The sequence below is a fragment of the Hordeum vulgare genome, chromosome 2H (genome assembly GCF_904849725.1).
Source record: "Hordeum vulgare subsp. vulgare chromosome 2H, MorexV3_pseudomolecules_assembly, whole genome shotgun sequence".
NCBI lineage: Eukaryota > Viridiplantae > Streptophyta > Magnoliopsida > Poales > Poaceae > Hordeum > Hordeum vulgare.
Window position 1 is genome coordinate 116606508 of NC_058519.1, and position 18644 is coordinate 116625151.

The window sequence follows — 18644 nt, forward strand, 5'->3', positions numbered from 1 at the left end:
ATGGGGAGTGAACACAATCAGATCTGGAATTTATTGACGGCCGACCCCGCTGGTCAGTAAGAGCAACCATTGTAAAGCCCGCATGTCAGTACGGCTCGACTGCATCTAGGTCTTTCCGTGATGTGGCTGGAAAAGTGACCCCACTTGTCTGCCAAAGAAAACTTTGGAGCGCCCATTTGTCAGTACGACGGCTCAGGTCCAACAGAAGACTTTGCCTACACGCAAAGAGAGTAGTATGTTCTCTTTATTTGTTCGCATCTCTCTCTCTTTATTCTCTCTCGTTCAAATTCAAAATCACCCATGGTGATTTGAGAGTTGCCTTGATCAGGGAAGTAGATCGCGCAGAAAATTGAAGTGGATCCGGTCCGAACTTTCTGGTAATCCAGCAAATAAAGGTTAATCAAGTGATCCCGTGATGTTTCCCCGACGCATGATGTAGATTTAATTTTTGCCGCACGACGTTTTTAATCCATCCTGATGAACTAGCACGCTCACCGTAATATTTTTTTTGTGTTTTGGTCATGCGTCTTCGATTTTGTCGTTAGTTTTCTGTATCCTTATTTTTTAAGCATGGTTTTCAGTTTGCTCGAAGCAGCAGGTGGTGTGCGGCATAGTTCGAATTCGATCCCTTCTTATATATTTGACAGTCCAGACGCCCTAGTTGTTCTTCGCGGGTGTGCATAAAGAAATTTCAGGCCATAGTTTTTTTGTAACATTGTTTGATTTCATTATGAATGTGGTGCTTGAGGTATAAGTCTTTTGCCCTGCCAGATGTACAGGGTCGGATCAGCTGATCAGGGCAGCAATGTTGGTCTTTCTCTAAATGGTATTGCAAGGGCATACGAAAAGAAGGTAATAGCAACAATTGAAACACACTAGAGTCATTTGCGGAAAAATCTTTTGAACCTTAGATTTTCGATAATATGTTGTCTTTGTTTCTGTCATTATAAACTCCCATAGCGTAACGTGTCACCATTGAATAATGCAAACTTATACCTGTTGACATTAATAACATATAGAAAAACTTCCTTGGTTGAGTTCTGTAAATGTGTCTCTGTTCCATCTATGTGCTCGCAGTTAAAGATCAATAGATGGAAGCAAAAGAAACTGCTGCAAGTGGATAACAAAAAAAGAATGCAAATGACGTTCAGAACGCACATGCTAGACGAGCTGGGGTGAATGTAGTCAAGGTTGAGAAACAAGTGCTCGGTAAGCGTGCAATCCAGGAACAAGCTGTGCAACAAGCAAATGCTAAAAGGAGTATTCTAGGAAGTAGAGTAAATTTTTCTGCAATGTCCCGGATGTTGAGGCATAGTTTATGCCTAAGTAATTTTGGTGATTGATGACAGTACTGTATAGGACTAATCATGTGTGTCAAGGTTTCAGGTAACACTCGTCAACGGCACAAGACGACTTCTGGAACGGAAGCACGGCGCTCTCTACGATTCTCTTTATTTGAGTCATAGGAAAGCCGTACTATTAAGAGGGGATCCGTAGTGGAAAGGTTTGGGTGGAATCTATCTTTACACACGCACACTTTGCATTCTCCCTTTCCTTATCTTTTGGAGCGGCCCTCGCCTATTCGTCTTGAGCATCTCTGCAAAATGGTCCCCAGCGGTAGTACCGCCGGACTGCCAGCGGTAGTACCGCTGCAGCCAGCGGTAGTACCGCTGTCTGGCGGTAGTACCGCCCCTTGTCAGCGGTAGTACCGCTAGCCAGCGGTAGTACCGCCCCCTGGTCAGCGGTAGTACCGCTCCAGGTGCCTTGTTCCACCTACCTAGCGGTAGTTCGTGGACGGACCCTTTTGCGAAGACTTTCCCGGCGGTAGTAGTGCTTATGCACTACCAAGGGGCCAGCGGTAGTACCGCTGCATCCAGCGGTAGTACCGCCAGGCAGCGGTAGTACCGCTCCTTCCCAGCGGTAGTACCGCTGGATCTCGGGCAGAGAGTGGGAAAACGGTCTGAATTCCCCCCCCCCACTATATAAAGGGTTCTTCTAGCTGAGGAACCCTATCTCTTATCTCTCTAAGCTCCATTGTTGCTCCACAAGCTTAAAAGTGCCCGATCTCTCTCCCTAGCCAATCAAACTTGTTGATTCTTTAGGGATTGGTTGAGAAGGCCTAGATCCACACTTCCACCAAGAGAAAAGTTGATTCCCCCACCTATCCCTTGCGGATCTTGTTACTCTTGGGTGTTTGAGCATCCTAGACGGTTGAGGTCACCTCGAAGCCATATTCCATTGTGGTGAAGCTTCGTGGTCTTGTTGGGAGCCTCCAAGCTTTGTGTGGAGTTGCCCCAACCTTGTTTGTAAAGGTTCGGTCGCCGCCTTCAAGGGCACCTATAGTGGAATCACGGTACCTTGCATCGTGCGAGGGCGTGAGGAGAATATGGTGGCCTTAGTGGATTTTTGGGGAGCATTGTGCCTCCACACCGCTCCAACGGAGACGTACTTCCTGTCAAAGGGAAGGAACTTCGGTAACACATCCTCGTCTCCATCGGTTCCACTTGTGGTTATCTCTAACCTTTACTTTGTATTTGCTTTTACTTGTGACTATATCTTACTTGTCTTAATAGGTCTTGTTGGTAGCTTCTATAGGGGTCACCTCTTTGTCATATTATTTGTGAACCCGTATAGTGTTTACCTTAACTTGTTAAGATTAATTAAAAAGTGGTCGTTGTCTATTCACCCCCCTCTAGCCAACCATATCGATCCTTTCAATTGGTATCAGAGCCACGTCTCTTTATTAAGGGTTTAACCACCCGAAGAGTATGGAAGGCGGAGAGGAAGTTAACCGTGGGCAACCCGAGGACATGGACTTGACTTCGGTCACAAGGGACGACTTGAATACGGCTATGGCCGCCCTCAAGACGTCCTTGACGAGCGAAGTCAAAACCATGATTAAAGAATTAATTGATGGTCTTAAAAGTTCACCCGAACCGGCTTTAGTGGTTAAACCCACCATTTCCAATTCGGAGGCCAACTCCTCTAAGGAAGCGGCTAAAGGTATGCAACCTGCTTCACCTCACGAAAAAGATGGGACTGGAACATATGCTTCGGTTCCACCTCCCATGACATATGGAGGACCCGTTCTCGCACCTCGTCTTAATCCTGTTGGCCCTCCTCCTAAACTTGTAAAAGGTGACTTTGCTAACTGGGTATTTTCTATTAAGTCTCATTTGAATCACAGCTCAACAAACTTGTGGAGAATTATCGAGCAAGGATATTACCCCCATGACCCAAGCAACCTCACTCCAAGAGAAGATGTAGACAATCAATATAATCACTCTGCGCTGTTTATTCTCCAGTCTGCTGTGCCACCTGAAGATCTTCCCCACTTACGTCCCTTCACATTGGCCAAGGATTGTTGGGAGCATATTATGGTGTTGTATAAGGGAAGCTCAAGTATTCAACGATCCAACTATGAATTGTACTTGATCAGGCCGATGAGTTTGTGATGAAGGAAGAAGAGGACCCTCGTGATCTCTATCGGAGGGTGACATTTATTGCTGTGGCACTAAAGGACCATGGGAGTAAGGATGTGGATGACACTTGGGTCAAGCGCAAGTTTCTCAAAGCCATCATGCCTTTCAATAAAGCCATGTCATCTGTCATTCGTCAGCGGCCAGACTTCCACTCCCTGTCTTCCAGTGAACTGTTGGATGAGTTCATTGCAATGTAAATCATGAACGAAACAGCCGACAATGCACTTGCTCGTGTCCGATCAAAAACCACTTCACCCAAACTTGCGTTGAAAGCAAGAGCAATGCTTGAAGAAGAAGAAGAAGAAGATGAGGAAGAGGAGAGCTGCCCGGAAGACACAAAGTATGCCTATCATGAGCACATGGCTCTTGCATCAAGGCAATTCTGGGGAAATAAAAGGAACTCAAGACCAACCTTCAACAAGAACAACTCAAGTGGATTCAAACCCAAACAACGAGTGAGGACATGTTATAACTGTGGCAACGTGAGTCACTTCATGGCAGAATGCCCCTATGAGAAGAGAGAAGACAACGGAGGCAAGCTCATTCGCAAAGACAAAACCAAATCATTTCCAATCAAGAACAACTTTGTGAAGAAACCTCACCCAAAAGGAATGGTGGCCCTAGAGGAGTATCCTTCTGATGATGATGATGATGATGATACAGTGGCAACGGCAACTGTTGCTATAGCCACTACCCCTTCCCAGAAGGTGTCTCTCTTCAACGCCCCCAACGAGAACCACATCACCAAGTGCCTCATGGCAAAAGGTACCAATCAGGTAACTCCTATCATTAAGACCAACATTGCTTCTGCTCCTTCATTGTTAAATTGTGTAGAAGATAGTGATGTTGGAGAACTTAATGAGCATGATCTTGATAAGTTTCCATGCACTATTACGGGAGAAACCAAGAAGCATTTTGTTGCTCTCTTGGAACAACTGGGTGAGGCCACTGACCTCATTGAGTCTCATGAGGAGACCATCTCCGAGCTTCATGGACATAGCCGTGACTATGCCGATGAAATTGCCGAATTATCTAGTACTCTAGAAGAAGAGCGCACTCTTCGTTTGGCTCTTGAGGAGTCATATAATGATGACTGCTCTAAAATGCAAAAGAAACTAGATCATGATGTTGTTCTTACTCGCATGCTTAAATCTGAAAAGTATGCTCTTGAGGTTGGCCGTGACAGACTCAAAGAAGAGTTTGACATACTTGACAAGGCCCACAAAGCCTTGAAAGGTGTTCATTTCGCTCTGAAAGAGTCTCATGATCAACTCCAAGCAAAGCTTACCAAGGAGATCTCTACTTGTCCTCCCTTTGTGTTAATTGATAATACTTGTGCAACTAACCCCTGTTGTGAGCATGTTCATCTTGTGGAGGAAAATGCCAAGTTAAAGGAAAAACTTGAGAAGGGCCTTGTGTCATGCAGACAAGGTGAGAAGAGTCTGAAAGATCTCTTGAGCACTCAAAAGGGTGTTGTAGGAAAGGAAGGACTTGGACTTACCTCCAAGTCAAAAGGTAAAAGGAAGAACAAGAACAAACGATCTCTCACCCTCATGGACATCTTTGTCAAGGAGGGTGAGGGGACTCAAAAGGTGAACAGGAACAAGGTGGACTATGGGAACCCCAAGAAGGGCAAAACCGCTCCTACTAACACAGCCGGCAAACTCAATTCCTCTTATGTGTTACGTTGTGCTAGTGATGGGCATGTTTATGCCAGATTTGTTGGTTCCTACGATGAAGATATTGAATGGGCTATCTGGGTTCCTAAGACCCTTGTCTCTAACATGAAAGGACCCATTAAAAAATGGGTACCTAAAACCAAGCCTTGATCTATTGCAGGAGTTTGCTTCCGGTGGGGTGTCATGGTTGCTCGATAGTGGAGCAACAAATCATATGACCGGAAGCAAGGACTTAGTGGTGGATGTGCATCCTTCTCCATCTATGCCCACCCATGTCCAATTCGCCGATGCATCCTCGTCAAAGGTATTGGGATTTGGTAAGGTGGTCGTCTCTCAAGATTTGTCTATTGAGAAGGTCATGCTTGTTGAGTCTCTTGCCTACAATTTACTTTCCGTTCGTCAACTTGCAATCATGGGTTTTTCCACTTTCTTTAATATTGACACTGTGGTCCTCCTAAGGAGCAAGACTCTTAAAGTAGCCTATGTTGGACATGTCGAAAATGGTCTCTATGTGGTAAACTTTTCAAAGCGACCCACTAAGACTGCGACATGTTTAATGGCTAAAGTTGACGTGGGCTGGCTTTGGCATCGCCGTTTAGCTCATGTCAATATGAGATCTTTGCAAAGTCTTCTGACAGGGGACCATGTTCGTGGACTAACAAATGTGAGCTTTGCTAAAGATCGTGTTTGCAGTGCTTGCATTGAAGGAAAGATACATGAAACTGCTCATCGTCCAATGACTCTTATCTACACTAAGAGGCCATTGGAACTTCTCCACATGGATCTGTTTGGTCCTCCAACATTTGATAGTCTTGGAGGCAGAAAGTATTGCTTAGTCATTGTTGACGATTACTCAAGATATACCTGGGTATATTTCTTCAAAAGGAAGAGTGAAACTCAACAAACGGTCATCAACTTTGCTAATGAAGCGCAACGTCAACATGAAGCAAAGATCTTGATGATTAGGAGTGACAACGGCACCGAGTTCAAGAACTACACCCTAGATGAGTTTCTAGGTGATGAGGGAATAAAGAACCAATATTCTGCAGCATATACCCCTCAGCAAAATGGCGTGGCAGAAAGGAAGAACCGGACCTTGATAGATGCTGCAAGAACAATGATGGCAGAATTCAAATCTCCATACAACTTCTGGGCAGAGGCCATCAACACAGCATGTCATGCGTCCAATCGGCTCTACATCCGCAAAGGCTTAAACAAGACTCCGTATGAGATTCTAACTGGAAACAAACCCAATCTCAAGTACTTCCGGGTATTCGGTTGTAAGTGTTTCATTCTTAAAAAGGGAGCTCGGTTAGCTAAATTTGATTCTAGAGTACATGAGGGTATCTTTGTTGGTTATGCTACAAACTCTCATGCTTACCGTGTCCTCAACAAGTCCACCGGACTAATTGAGGAGACGTGTAACGTAGAGTTTGATGAAAATAATGGCTCCCAAGTGGAGCAAAGTTGTCTTTGTGATATAGGTGATGAAATTCCTCCCGAAGCCATAAGAAGAATGGGGATTGGTCAAATACTCCCCATTGAGGAACCCCTTGTGGCCGAAGGAGAAGGACAATGCTCTACTCAAGTGGAGCCATCACCCCCACAAGCCCCACACGCTTCCGATGAACAAAGAGAAGACTCTCAACAAGTTGATCAAGCTCTCGGTCAAGATCAATTGCCTAACAATGGTGATATGCCCACTCAAGCACTACCCCAAGACCTTGAACCAGCACGAGATCAAGATCAAGAGCAACCACTAATACAAGATCAAACCAGTGAACTTGCTCAAGTCGAAGGACAAGATGATCAGGAGACTGTCTCACAATTCCCGTCTGGAGCTCCAACAACCGGCTCAAGACGCAAGGGCAAACAAGCGAAACAAGGCGACGCTCCTCCGTTATCTAATGAAGAACTCTTGGAGCGTCGAGCAGCCAAGAATGCGAACAAGCTGAGAGTCAAATCACACCTTATGAAGAATGTTCTTGGCAGTTTAAAAAGAGGAGTATCTACTCGTCAACAGCTTTGGAATTATTGTGAGCATCACGCGTTTGTCTCGTATTGTGAACCTCAACAGGTACAGGAAGCGCTCGATGATGAGGATTGGCTTATGGCCATGCACGAAGAACTTAACAACTTCGAGCGCAACCAAGTACGGGATTTAGTGCCTCGACCAACGAAGGAACATAATGTCATTGGGACCAAATGGATATTTAAGAACAAGCAAGATGCAAATGGAATTGTGATTCGAAACAAGGCAAGATTGGTGGCTCAAGGCTACTCCCAAGTCGAGGGTATCGACTACGGTGAAACCTTTGCCCCTGTTGCTCGTCTAGAATCTATTCGCATGTTACTTGCATTTGCTTCTCATCATAACTTCAAATTACAGCAAATGGATGTGAAAAGTGCATTTCTTAATGGTCCTTTGAATGAGTTGGTATATGTCAAACAACCCCCGGGATTCGAACATCCCAAGCTCCCCAATCATGTGTACAAACTCAATAAGGCACTCTATGGCCTTAAAGAAGTCCCACGCGCGTGGTATGAGTACCTTACTGAGTTGTTACAAGATCGTGGGTTTGAAATTGGGAAGATTGATCCCACTCTTTTTACTAAGAGGGTTAAAGGGGATTTGTTCATATGCCAACTATATGTTGATGATATTATCTTTGGCTCTCCTAACATTTCATTCAATGAAGAATTTGCTGCACTAATGACTGAGAAGTTTGAGATGTCCATGATGGGAGAGTTGAAGTTTTTCCTCGGGTTCGAGATTAACCAAGGTCTAGAAGGGACATTCATCAAACAAGCCAAATACACTCAAGACATGCTCAAGCGGTTCGAGCTCGAAGATGTCAAACCGGTCAAGTTTCCCATGCCAACCAGATGCAAGCTTGACAGTGATCCCAATGGTAAAGCAGTGGATCAAAAGGTATACCGCTCCATGATTGGATCCCTCCTTTACCTCTGTGCATCTAGACCGGATATTATGTTGAGTGTAGGGATATGTGCACGGTTTCAATCCGCACCAAAAGAAAGTCATTACATGGCTGTCAAACGAATCTTTCAATATTTGGCTCATACCCCAAACTTTGGTCTCTGGTATCCCAAAGGAGCAAACTTCAATCTAGTTGGCTATTCTGACTCAGATTGGGCTGGAGATTGTGTGGAGAGGAAGTCAACGTCTGGAGGATGCCAATTCCTTGGTCGCTCTTTGGTAAGTTGGTCTTCAAAGAAGCAGAACTGCGTCTCCTTGTCATCCACCGAGGCTGAGTATGTGGCGGCTGCAAGTTGTTGTGCTCAATTGCTATGGATGAGGCAAACTTTAAGGGATTATGGTGTCACTTGTGACAAAGTGCCTCTTCTATGTGACAATCAAAGCTCCATCAAGATTTCCCTCAACCCAGTGCAACATAGCAAAACCAAACATATTGATATTCGTCATCACTTCATCCGTGAACATATCAAGCTAGGTGATATTGAGGTTCACTTCATCCACACTGAAGAGCAACTTGCAGATATTTTCACCAAGCCACTAGATGAAGCAAGGTTCCGGGAGTTAAGGCATGAGCTAAATATCATTGATTCAAGTAATGTGGATTGAAACTAGGCATATTGCACCTCACTTCACATTCCATCTTGGTCTAGATGTAGGCATGGACATAGGGGGAGTGTTGTTCCCTCAATGAACTCTCCCTCCCCCCATTATGCGTAAATCAATATAGTCTTTCACTTTAGCCATTGTAAAATGGTACTTGTGCTTCAAAGACGAGCATTGGTCATGAACCCAAGGATAATTCTTCGTGGTGTCATACCATTGTCTCAAACATAGGTGGCCTCGGCCACCGCCCCTCCATCCTCTCTTGCGTATAAAGGAGAGGATATGCAATGACAAGTCAGTACTTTTCTTGGAAGTCATCCTTTTTTTTACTCACTTGTCATATGCCCAAGTTTTCCCGCCTTCCCTAGCCGTGTTGAAACATGTACAGCGGTACTACCGCCAGGGGTAGCGGTACTACCTCCAGGACCCCAGCGGTACTACCGCCAGGGGTAGCGGTACTACCGCCAGGATTCAAAATCTAACACGACCGGCTGGGATATTTCTAGGGTTTCGAGGGGGAGCGGTACTACCGCCAGGGGAGTGGTACTACCGCCAGGATCCCAGCGGTACTACCGCTACACCCCAGCGGTACTACCGCCAGGTCAGCGGTACTACCGCTGCACCCCAGCGGTACTACCGCTGCCCGTACCCCTTGGCCTATATAAAGGGAGGGGAGCCTGATTTTTCATCTGTTTCTTCTTCCTCGCGGCTCCTCCCTCCCCTAGCACGAAAACCCCCCCGATTGGATCTCTCTTCGTGGAGCTCCTTCTCCCCGTTGGTGTGGAAGGGCTGCTTCACTTCTTCTTCCTCCTCCAAAGCCATGAATCCCGGTAAAAATGGCTCCTTCCTTCTTCTTTTTGATTACTCGTGTTCTAGGGTTAGGAGCATTGGGGATTGGACTCATATTTTTGATCCTATGGCTAGTTCTTGGATGGCATGAAGGAAATATTTGAGGGGGGTATAGGTCCGATGTTTTGTTGTTGTGTTTGCTGCCATGTCCTAGGATTCATTCGTCTTAGATCGATCACTTGAATTTTTGGATTAGATCTAAAACGTGCTCTCTCTTGCCTAGGCATGTTTGTATCTCTTAATGCTATGTGTTCCTCATGACCGTAGGGCTGGGGTGTACATCTTAGTGTTCATATTCAGCCCATGCCCTCGAAAACGAGTATTATTTGTCAGATCTGAAAGTCAAACCCCTAGCGGTACTACCGCCAGGACCCCAGCGGTACTACCGCCAGGGGTAGCGGTACTACCGCTAGGCCCAGCGGTACTACCGCCAGAGCATTCACAGTGTATTTTCTGCTTGTTTTTGCTTAGCAATGCGTGTTTACTTGTTTCGCGTTCTCAAGATTCATTGCCTTGACTCTTCTTGTCGCCTCGTTTTGCTTTGTGGTCTGTGTCACAGGTGGCTCTGCTCGCCGTTCGAACCCCCCACGGGAAACGCAATCCAAACAGTTTCACAACCCAGAGGCGCCCGAGGGGTCTGCCACGTCTGGCCTGCCTCCCAAGAAGAAGTCCTTCAAGAAGGTCGCTCACAAGGATAAGAGGGTGAATGTCCGTACAATGTCCCCCAAGGACTTTCTGCAATTTCGCACCAAGAACCACTATCTCCAAGAGAGGGATGAGATTGATGGTGTTGACCATGTCTGGGTAAGGGACCATTGCAGGATCTATCGGGATGTTATTGCCAACTTCAAGAAGAACTTTGTCTCTGTCCAGTGGATTGATCTGGCACATCTTCAGCGGAACACGGAGTACTTTGGTGATGCCCTCGCTTTGATTGACAAGCTGGGCATCAAAAACATCATCTCCTTCAAGACGGATTTTGATCCCATGGCAGTTGCTCAGTTTTATGTCACAGTCCATTTCTCCCATGATGAACAGCGCTCCATGATATGGATGACTGGGTCAAAGAAGATGACCGGTTCCTGGGCAGAGTTCATGCAGTTCCTTCACATTGACTTTCAGGGTGCTGACACTCCTCTTGGGCTGCGTCCTCATGCTCCAGCCCCCACCGATAGGGCCCTCGCAAAGGACAGACTGCAGTCACTGTATCTGAGGAAGGGGGTGCTTCCCAAGCACCTGGACATCATGCATCGCATCTTTCGCAACACCCTCTTCCCTCGGAGTGGTAACTTCGATGAGGTCCATGGCCACTTGGCTGAGATGCTGTTACTTTGTGAGGAGGCTATGTCTCAGGAGTCTGCTCCACTGGATATTGCAGATGTGATGTTCACAGAGCTCTCGAACTGCATCATCAACCGTAAGGTTCCTATCTACGGGCCTTACCTGTTCGCATACATCTGCCATAAGTGGCAACAGGCGTTTCCAGATGAGGTGCTCTACGCACAGTCTGATTACATTGTGCATGACCCAATCAGGCTGCGCGTCAAGGACAAGTGGGCCAACCCATCTTCATCTTCTTAGCACATGGACACTGATACAGAAACCGCTGCTGGTAGAGGACCTGCCCCTCAGCCCCGCTCGTCTGCCATGCCATCTTGGGCTATCAAACTACAGGACAAGATGAAGACACTTTTCTGTATGCAGGCCAAGGGACAGTACCAGACACATGTGGCTCAAAAGCAGAGCCGCCAGAGGCATAAGCGTGTTCTCAGGACCTTGGATGTGGACATCTCCAGCGGCTCCGAGGACGACATCACTCCGGAGGCCACTTGGATGCAGGCTCAGGGGTACCAGTGGTCTGGCGATGAGGCAGCAGAGGAGGAGCAGACCGACCAGGAGGGGACAGACGAGTCTGGTGATCCTGAAGATGAGGAGTAGTTACCTGTGGCATTAGGTGTGCCCCTTTTTGGTGTCTTGTGCCAAAGGGGGAGAGATTCTAGGATTTGCTTTCATTTCGAACTTTGCATTGCTTTGCTTTATCTCGTATGGTTTGCTTTGAACTTGGTTTGATTCGTTTGCTATCTTGTGTGAGACATGATCTTTCTTATGTGAGATTAGATTTATTTCCATCATATGCTGTGAGTCATATGTCATATATCTGTATCTTTTTATTCTCATATTATTATCTGTGCAAATCCGGTATTGTCATCAATCCACCAAAAAGGGGGAGATTGTTGAGGCATAGTTTATGCCTAAGTAATTTTGGTGATTGATGACAGTACCGTACAGGACTAATCGTGTGTGTCAAGGTTTCAGGTAACACTCGTCAACGGCACAAGACGACACGTCTCCTCTCTTCTGGAACGGAAGCACGACGCTCTCTACGATTCTCTTTATTTGAGTCATAGGAAAGCCGTACTATTAAGAGGGGATCCGTAGTGGAAAGGTTTGGGTGGAATCTATCTTTACACACGCACACTTTGCATTCTCCCTTTCCTTATCTTTTGGAGCGGCCCTCGCCTATTCGTCTTGAGCATCTCTGCAAAATGGTCCCCAGCGATAGTACCGCTGTCTGGCGGTAGTACCGCCCCTTGTCAGTGGTAGTACCGCTAGCCAGCGGTAGTACCACCCCCTGGTCAGCGGTAGTACCGCTCCAGGTGCCTTGTTCCACCTACCTAGCGGTAGTTCGTGGACGGACCCTTTTGCGAAGACTTTCCCGGCGGTAGTAGTGCTTATGCACTACCAAGGGGCCAGCGGTAGTACCACTGGTGCCAGCGGTAGTACCGCTGGAAGCCCCAGCGGTAGTACCGCTGCATCCAGCGGTAGTACCGCCAGGCAGCGGTAGTACCGCTCCTTCCCAGCAGTAGTACCGCTGGATCTCGGGCAGAGAGTGGGAAAACGGTCTGAATTTCCCCCCCACTATATAAAGGGTTCTTCTAGCTGAGGAACCCTATCTCTTATCTCTCTAAGCTCCATTGTTGCTCCACAAGCTTAAAAGTGCCCGATCTCTCTCCCTAGCTAATCAAACTTGTTGATTCTTTAGGGATTGGTTGAGAAGGCCTAGGTCCACACTTCCACCAAGAGAAAAGTTGATTCCCCCACCTATCCCTTGCGGATCTTGTTACTCTTGGGTGTTTGAGCATCCTAGACGGTTGAGGTCACCTCGAAGCCATATTCCATTGTGGTGAAGCTTCGTGGTCTTGTTGGGAGCCTCCAAGCTTTGTGTGGAGTTGCCCCAACCTTGTTTGTAAAGGTTCGGTCGCCGCCTTCAAGGGCACCTATAGTGGAATCACGGTACCTTGCATCGTGCGAGGGCGTGAGGAGAATACGGTGGCCTTAGTGGCTTTTTGGGGAGCATTGTGCCTCCACACCGCTCCAACGGAGACGTACTTCCTGTCAAAGGGAAGGAACTTCGTTAACACATCCTCGTCTCCATCGGTTCCACTTGTGGTTATCTCTAACCTTTACTTTGTATTTGCTTTTACTTGTGACTATATCTTACTTGTCTTAATAGGTCTTGTTGGTAGCTTCTATAGGGTTCACCTCTTTGTCATATTATTTGTGAACCCGTATAGTGTTTACCTTAACTTGTTAAGATTAATTAAAAAGTGGTCGTTGTCTATTCACCCCCCCTCTAGCCAACCATATCGATCCTTTCATCGGACTTTAGTTTGTAATCTAGAGTTGCAACACAGAAACCGTACCAATCAGTCAGTCCAGGTAACGATTAAAAAACTTTAAAACTCAGCCTTCTTGTTTTACAAATCTTGAGACACAATAACACTTCATATACACCTAATTGTTAATGCTTAAAGGTCGCGGAGAGTAGTCGATCCGATGGAGTGGTTTTTTCTGACGGTCGTGTTAAAGATTCAGAGAGAAGAGTTGTTGATGTCGGAACATTGAATGTTGCCCATAGAAGCAGTATCTCAGCAATTGGAGGAAGAATCTTTACTGATCTGCGACATGAGAATAAAGGAGAGGTGATAGCAACGTCGATCAAGCAAAAATTATGTCAAAGACTTGTGTTATTCGAATTTAATCAATAAAAATTATCTGTCTTTTCGTGTGCCATAGGCTTGCGAGGAAAATAACAGGGATCACGCCAGTCCACGCCAGGAACAAAGGCTTCAACAGATTGGATATACTGGTGATAATTTAAAAATGATGAGGCAAGGTCCTTCCAAAGGATCACCATTGGCGTTCAACATGAGAGGTCCTTCCAGAGGATCTCTGATGGCATTCAAGATTGTCAACGAAATATCCAATGCACGGAGGATGTCGCGAAGATGTTCTGAGGAGTGCAGACATGAGGAAAGAAAGGTGACGACACGACCATGTTCTCTGTATGTAAATCCTGCTTTAGATTGTAGAGTGAAAGTAGAAGCATGGTCGTGCCTCTTTGATCGTATAGTGCAAAGAAAAGCATGGACGTGCCTTTTACATGCACATGCACGTGGATTTAGTGTGTTCACAACCGTGTATCTTACCTGACATAAATCCGTGCTTCTGGTTTACACCACATATGTTCCTGTCAAAAACTTACTGCTAAATCCTGCTACATTATTCTACATTTGTTTTAAAGCTTTCAATACGATAAAATAAGATGTAAATGTCTCAGGTGCCTCTGATATCTAATTTTTTTTCAACCTTCATGTGTAGGACTTCACAGGGAGCACGATAGATGAGTCAAATAACTGCAAGATTCCTTTGGCCACCCTTAAGGGAAAACAACTTGCAGAGGAGCAAGTAGTATACAAGGACGGCTATTGCGACAGCAAAAATGTTGAGGTGGAAGGAGTGCAAGTCGTTGGGTTTACGAGTACGAGAGAAACAGATAACAACATCATTCGTGAAGTTGACAGAATAGAAGGAGGCAACAACGTTCGAGAAGTAGTGATGGACTAGACCTCTAGCAGTGATGACGCCCCCGCAGCTGACAAGCAAGCGAGCTGCAGCAGCTCTGTCAGAAACGAGCTAATTCCTGGTCATGAAAGGGATGATATCTCAAGTGACAACGATGACGACCCCAATGGAGACACGTTGGACAACATCGATATTGGGAAGGCAACGCAAGAAGAGAAAGAAATGGATGACATGTTCAAAGGAAGCGCATTCCCATCGATCGAGGAAGTGACGCAAGCACGTGAACCAGAGGATGGGTTGCATTTCAAAACAAGGGACGATGCCTTCTTTTTCTTCTGCACATATGCGAGAAAGATTGGTTTTTTGGTGAAGCGGTCAACCACCAAAAGAGCAGGTCCCGAGCAGGAGCTTGACAAGCAAGTGTTCCATTGCACAAAGGAAGGTGTGAATAAAACGATCGAGAGACTTGTGAAGCACAGAAGGAGCAATTGCTTGATTAGGACAGGCTGTCCCGTTGAAATAACAACAAAAAGAGATACACAGAGGGGAGTATGGTACTTAAGGAATGTTCGCCTAGAGCACAACCATGTGCTACACCCGTGTGATTGGATGCTGAAATTTATGAGGTGTTATAAGAACATGAGGCTCAAGGAGAATTTTTTTATCCAGGTCCTGCAGAAGTCAAGGGTAGAGCCAAGGAAAATCATGCAGATCTTCACTGCTATGGGTAAAACGAGGCGGGAAATTATGTTCGACACGATTGACATAAGCAACATTGCATGCCAGGACAGAGCTGGACAAAGGAACACAGATATCGAGGACACGATGAAGCTGTTTGCGGAAATGCAGAGGAAGAGGGCAGGGTTTCATCATGTCAAAGAGACCGATGGAAACAATGTGGTGCGAAGCCTGTTATGGACAGACTCCTTGTGCAAGATGAATTATGGCTTGTACGGAGATTTCGTGTCTTTTGACACGACATTTTCTACGAATATATATGGTTTACCGTTTGCACCAATAATAGGGGTTGACAACCATGGGTCATCCGTCCTTTTTGGAATAGGCCTCTTAAAGGATGAGATGATAGGGTCATTCAAATGGCTCCTAAGTACATTTGTTGAGGCAATGGGAGGAAAGGAACCAAAGTTCATAATAACAGACCAGGACAAGGCGATGAAGGCGGCGATAGAGCAAGCACTTCCGAGTACTAGGCATAGGTTCTGTTTGTGGCATATACGGAAGAACATGAAGGAGAACAATGCGACAGTGTTTGCGCAACATCCAGGGATGTCTGATGAGTTACATCTAATACTCAAAAACTCACTAAATGCAGATGAACTTGAAGGCTCGTGGAAAAGAGCGATTTCAAAATACAAAGCAGAAGGAAACAGGCATCTGAATGCGTTGTGGGAACTTCATACATTCTGGGTACCAGCCTACTTCAAGGACTGCTTTTATCCATTCTCATCGACGACCACACGTAGTGAGAGCACAAACTCAATGTGGAAAAATTATGTGAACCACAAGGATACCATAACGATGTTTGTTGGTGCTTACAACATCATCGAGCAAAATTGCCTTGCTAGACAAGAAAAGGCACCGGACAGAAGAGAAGGTACCTTCACGAGAGACAGGTTTTCCACTTGAAACAGAAGCAAGTGAAATATACACTAATGAATTTTTCAGGAAATTTCAGCTAGAGCTGCGCAACCGCACATACTATAAGTGTCACGACATGGCAAAAGGTAGACAATACCTTTTAAAAAGTATCTCATCGCAAGATAAAGACAGGAAACCGTACCCAGGTGAGTAATTTGATACGTCTAAGTTCAGGGTAGATGTGGATGAGCATAAGGAAATATACACGTCCAGCTGCAAGAAGATGACTAGGGATGGCATACAGTGCTGCCATGTACTTAAGGTTATGGACCAGACAGGCATGGTTGAACACCTTCCAAAATCCTTTATCATCCCCAGATGGACCAGGAATTGGTCAGATAGCTTGAGACTACTGGCTACAAGTCAAGGTGACAGCATGACCGCACAAGAAGATGAAACTATGAGATTCGGTCTCGTGTATGCAGAGTTGTCCGATATATGTTCACATGCTTGCAGAAAGGACAAAGCATACAATGTGCTACTTGAGTGTATGCAAGAAATGAAAATAAAAGTCATGACTGCACTTGCTGATGAAACAGATACGGGAAAAAAAATCCATGTGACGCAAGTCTGAAAAATCCTCCCATGGGTGGCTCGAAGGGAAAGAAAAAAGGGGACCGAATCAAAGCTGGCTCTGAGAAGAACATAAAAAGAAGCAGACCCAACTGTAGCCATTGCAATTCAAAGGGCCATACAAAACCGAGTTGTCCTACTAACCCAGAAGTGATTGAAAGAAATAGGATTCAAGAGGAGAAGATGAAAGCACGGGAGGAGAAGAAGGCAAGATCAATGAAATGGCCGACAACACCAATGACAACATCGAGAATATCAAATGGAGAAGGAGAATGCACTCTTATCCCAGGACCAAGACGGTTAACACCATCATCAACGCGAACAACGCCACTGATAACGCCAACGACCACACTGACAACAGAGCATAGAAAGCAAAGTCCTGTAAGCACACCAGAATCTAGTATCACACAAGCGAGGCACACCAGAATCTAGTATCACCAGTGACATTTTGTAGGGTGAACAGATGGGTTACGCGTCATAAACATAGAGGGAGTGAAGAAAAACCCGTGCCTCTCGCCGGGTGACTGTACCGCACGGCCTTGCATCGCGCGATAGAAAAGTTGTGCCTATGGAGGAAGCACAACCGTACCTCTCACTTAAAAAAGAGAGCAAAAAACACATTTCTTTTTTGTTTCTTAGAGGCACGATCGTGCCTCTATAGAGCGTATAGCATGTCTCTAGCGGAAGGAAAAAACGTGCCTCTCGCAGAAGGAATACCATGCTTATGCAACCACTATGATATTATAACTAATTGGTGCGTCAAAAATAACAATTATTTTGGGCACTTATCTCATTGCAGGGTTGTTTTTTGCATTCACATCATGAACCTTCACATCGTGGTAGTCCAACTTGGTCTATCTGCCATGATTACCACCTACGCAACCTATAGCCGGGGCACGTAAATTCGGAATAGCACTGCCATTTGACGCGATAGGTGTAGTAGCAATTAAATTAGTCCATGGAAAACCCCACTCACGGTTGAGGAACCAAGGAGTGTACCACTTCCACTCCCACCGGGCGGTTTCCACGTACAAAAACAGCAACGCCAATTACGTTGCCCGGACGAACCGCCTTCCGCTACACTACGAATCAACCGCACAGAAAATACCTCTCACATTTTATGTTCCGGTATTGTTTTTGAACAGGCGTATCGACAGATAACATTTTGAACAAGGGTCACGGACGTGCATTTTCTGGACGTAAAGACGTGCCTCTGATGATCGGCCGCCCTTCCCGTGTACTGTTTCACATGTAGTGCCTCTCCACTAGAATCACAGTCATGCCTCTACAAGCGACATGTCACTGGTGACATTTCTAGTTTCAACAGTTGGGCTACGCGTCATAGACATAGAGGCAGTGAAGACCTAAATCGTGTTTTTAGATCCACAGCGCACATCACTGTTGTTCCCCGGCAATGGAGATGGAGATGTGTCGTGCCCCTAGCACCAAGAGGGTGAGGCTCGCTCCACTGCCTACGCTGTCCTCTGGGTCTGCGGTGGTGGTCGAAGATGCAAGGGGCGGCGATGGCCGTCCACCTCGAGCGGACGAAGACGGAGAGGAATCTGGTCCGGACATCATCATCAACCTCCCGGACATCGTCCTAGGTGAGATCGTCTCCCGTCTCCCCACCAAGGATGGCGTCCTCACGCAAGTTCTCGCATCTCGTTGGCGGCCCTTATGGTGCACCGCTCCTCTGAATCTCGACTGTCGTGCGATCCCTGCTGCTTGTCTTTTTAACCATCTAGAAACAGTTAATATAGAGACCACCTCTTGCAATAGCTACTATAGATACGAGTGGAGCAACGAGCTCGGCCGCAAAATTCACTCCGGAACTTTGTTTAGTGGAGATCCTGTAGCTGATGGTGTGAGTCTTCCTGAAGCCATCCTTTCCGGTCATGAGGGCGCAATTCGCCGGTTATGCATCCCGACAATCTA

At 46.1% G+C, this 18644-nt stretch overlaps 1 pseudogene; it reads left to right on the top strand.

The window, feature by feature from the left end:
• Positions 1–17870, top strand: LOC123425780 (annotated as a pseudogene).
• Positions 17871–18644: the final 774 nt, after the last annotated feature.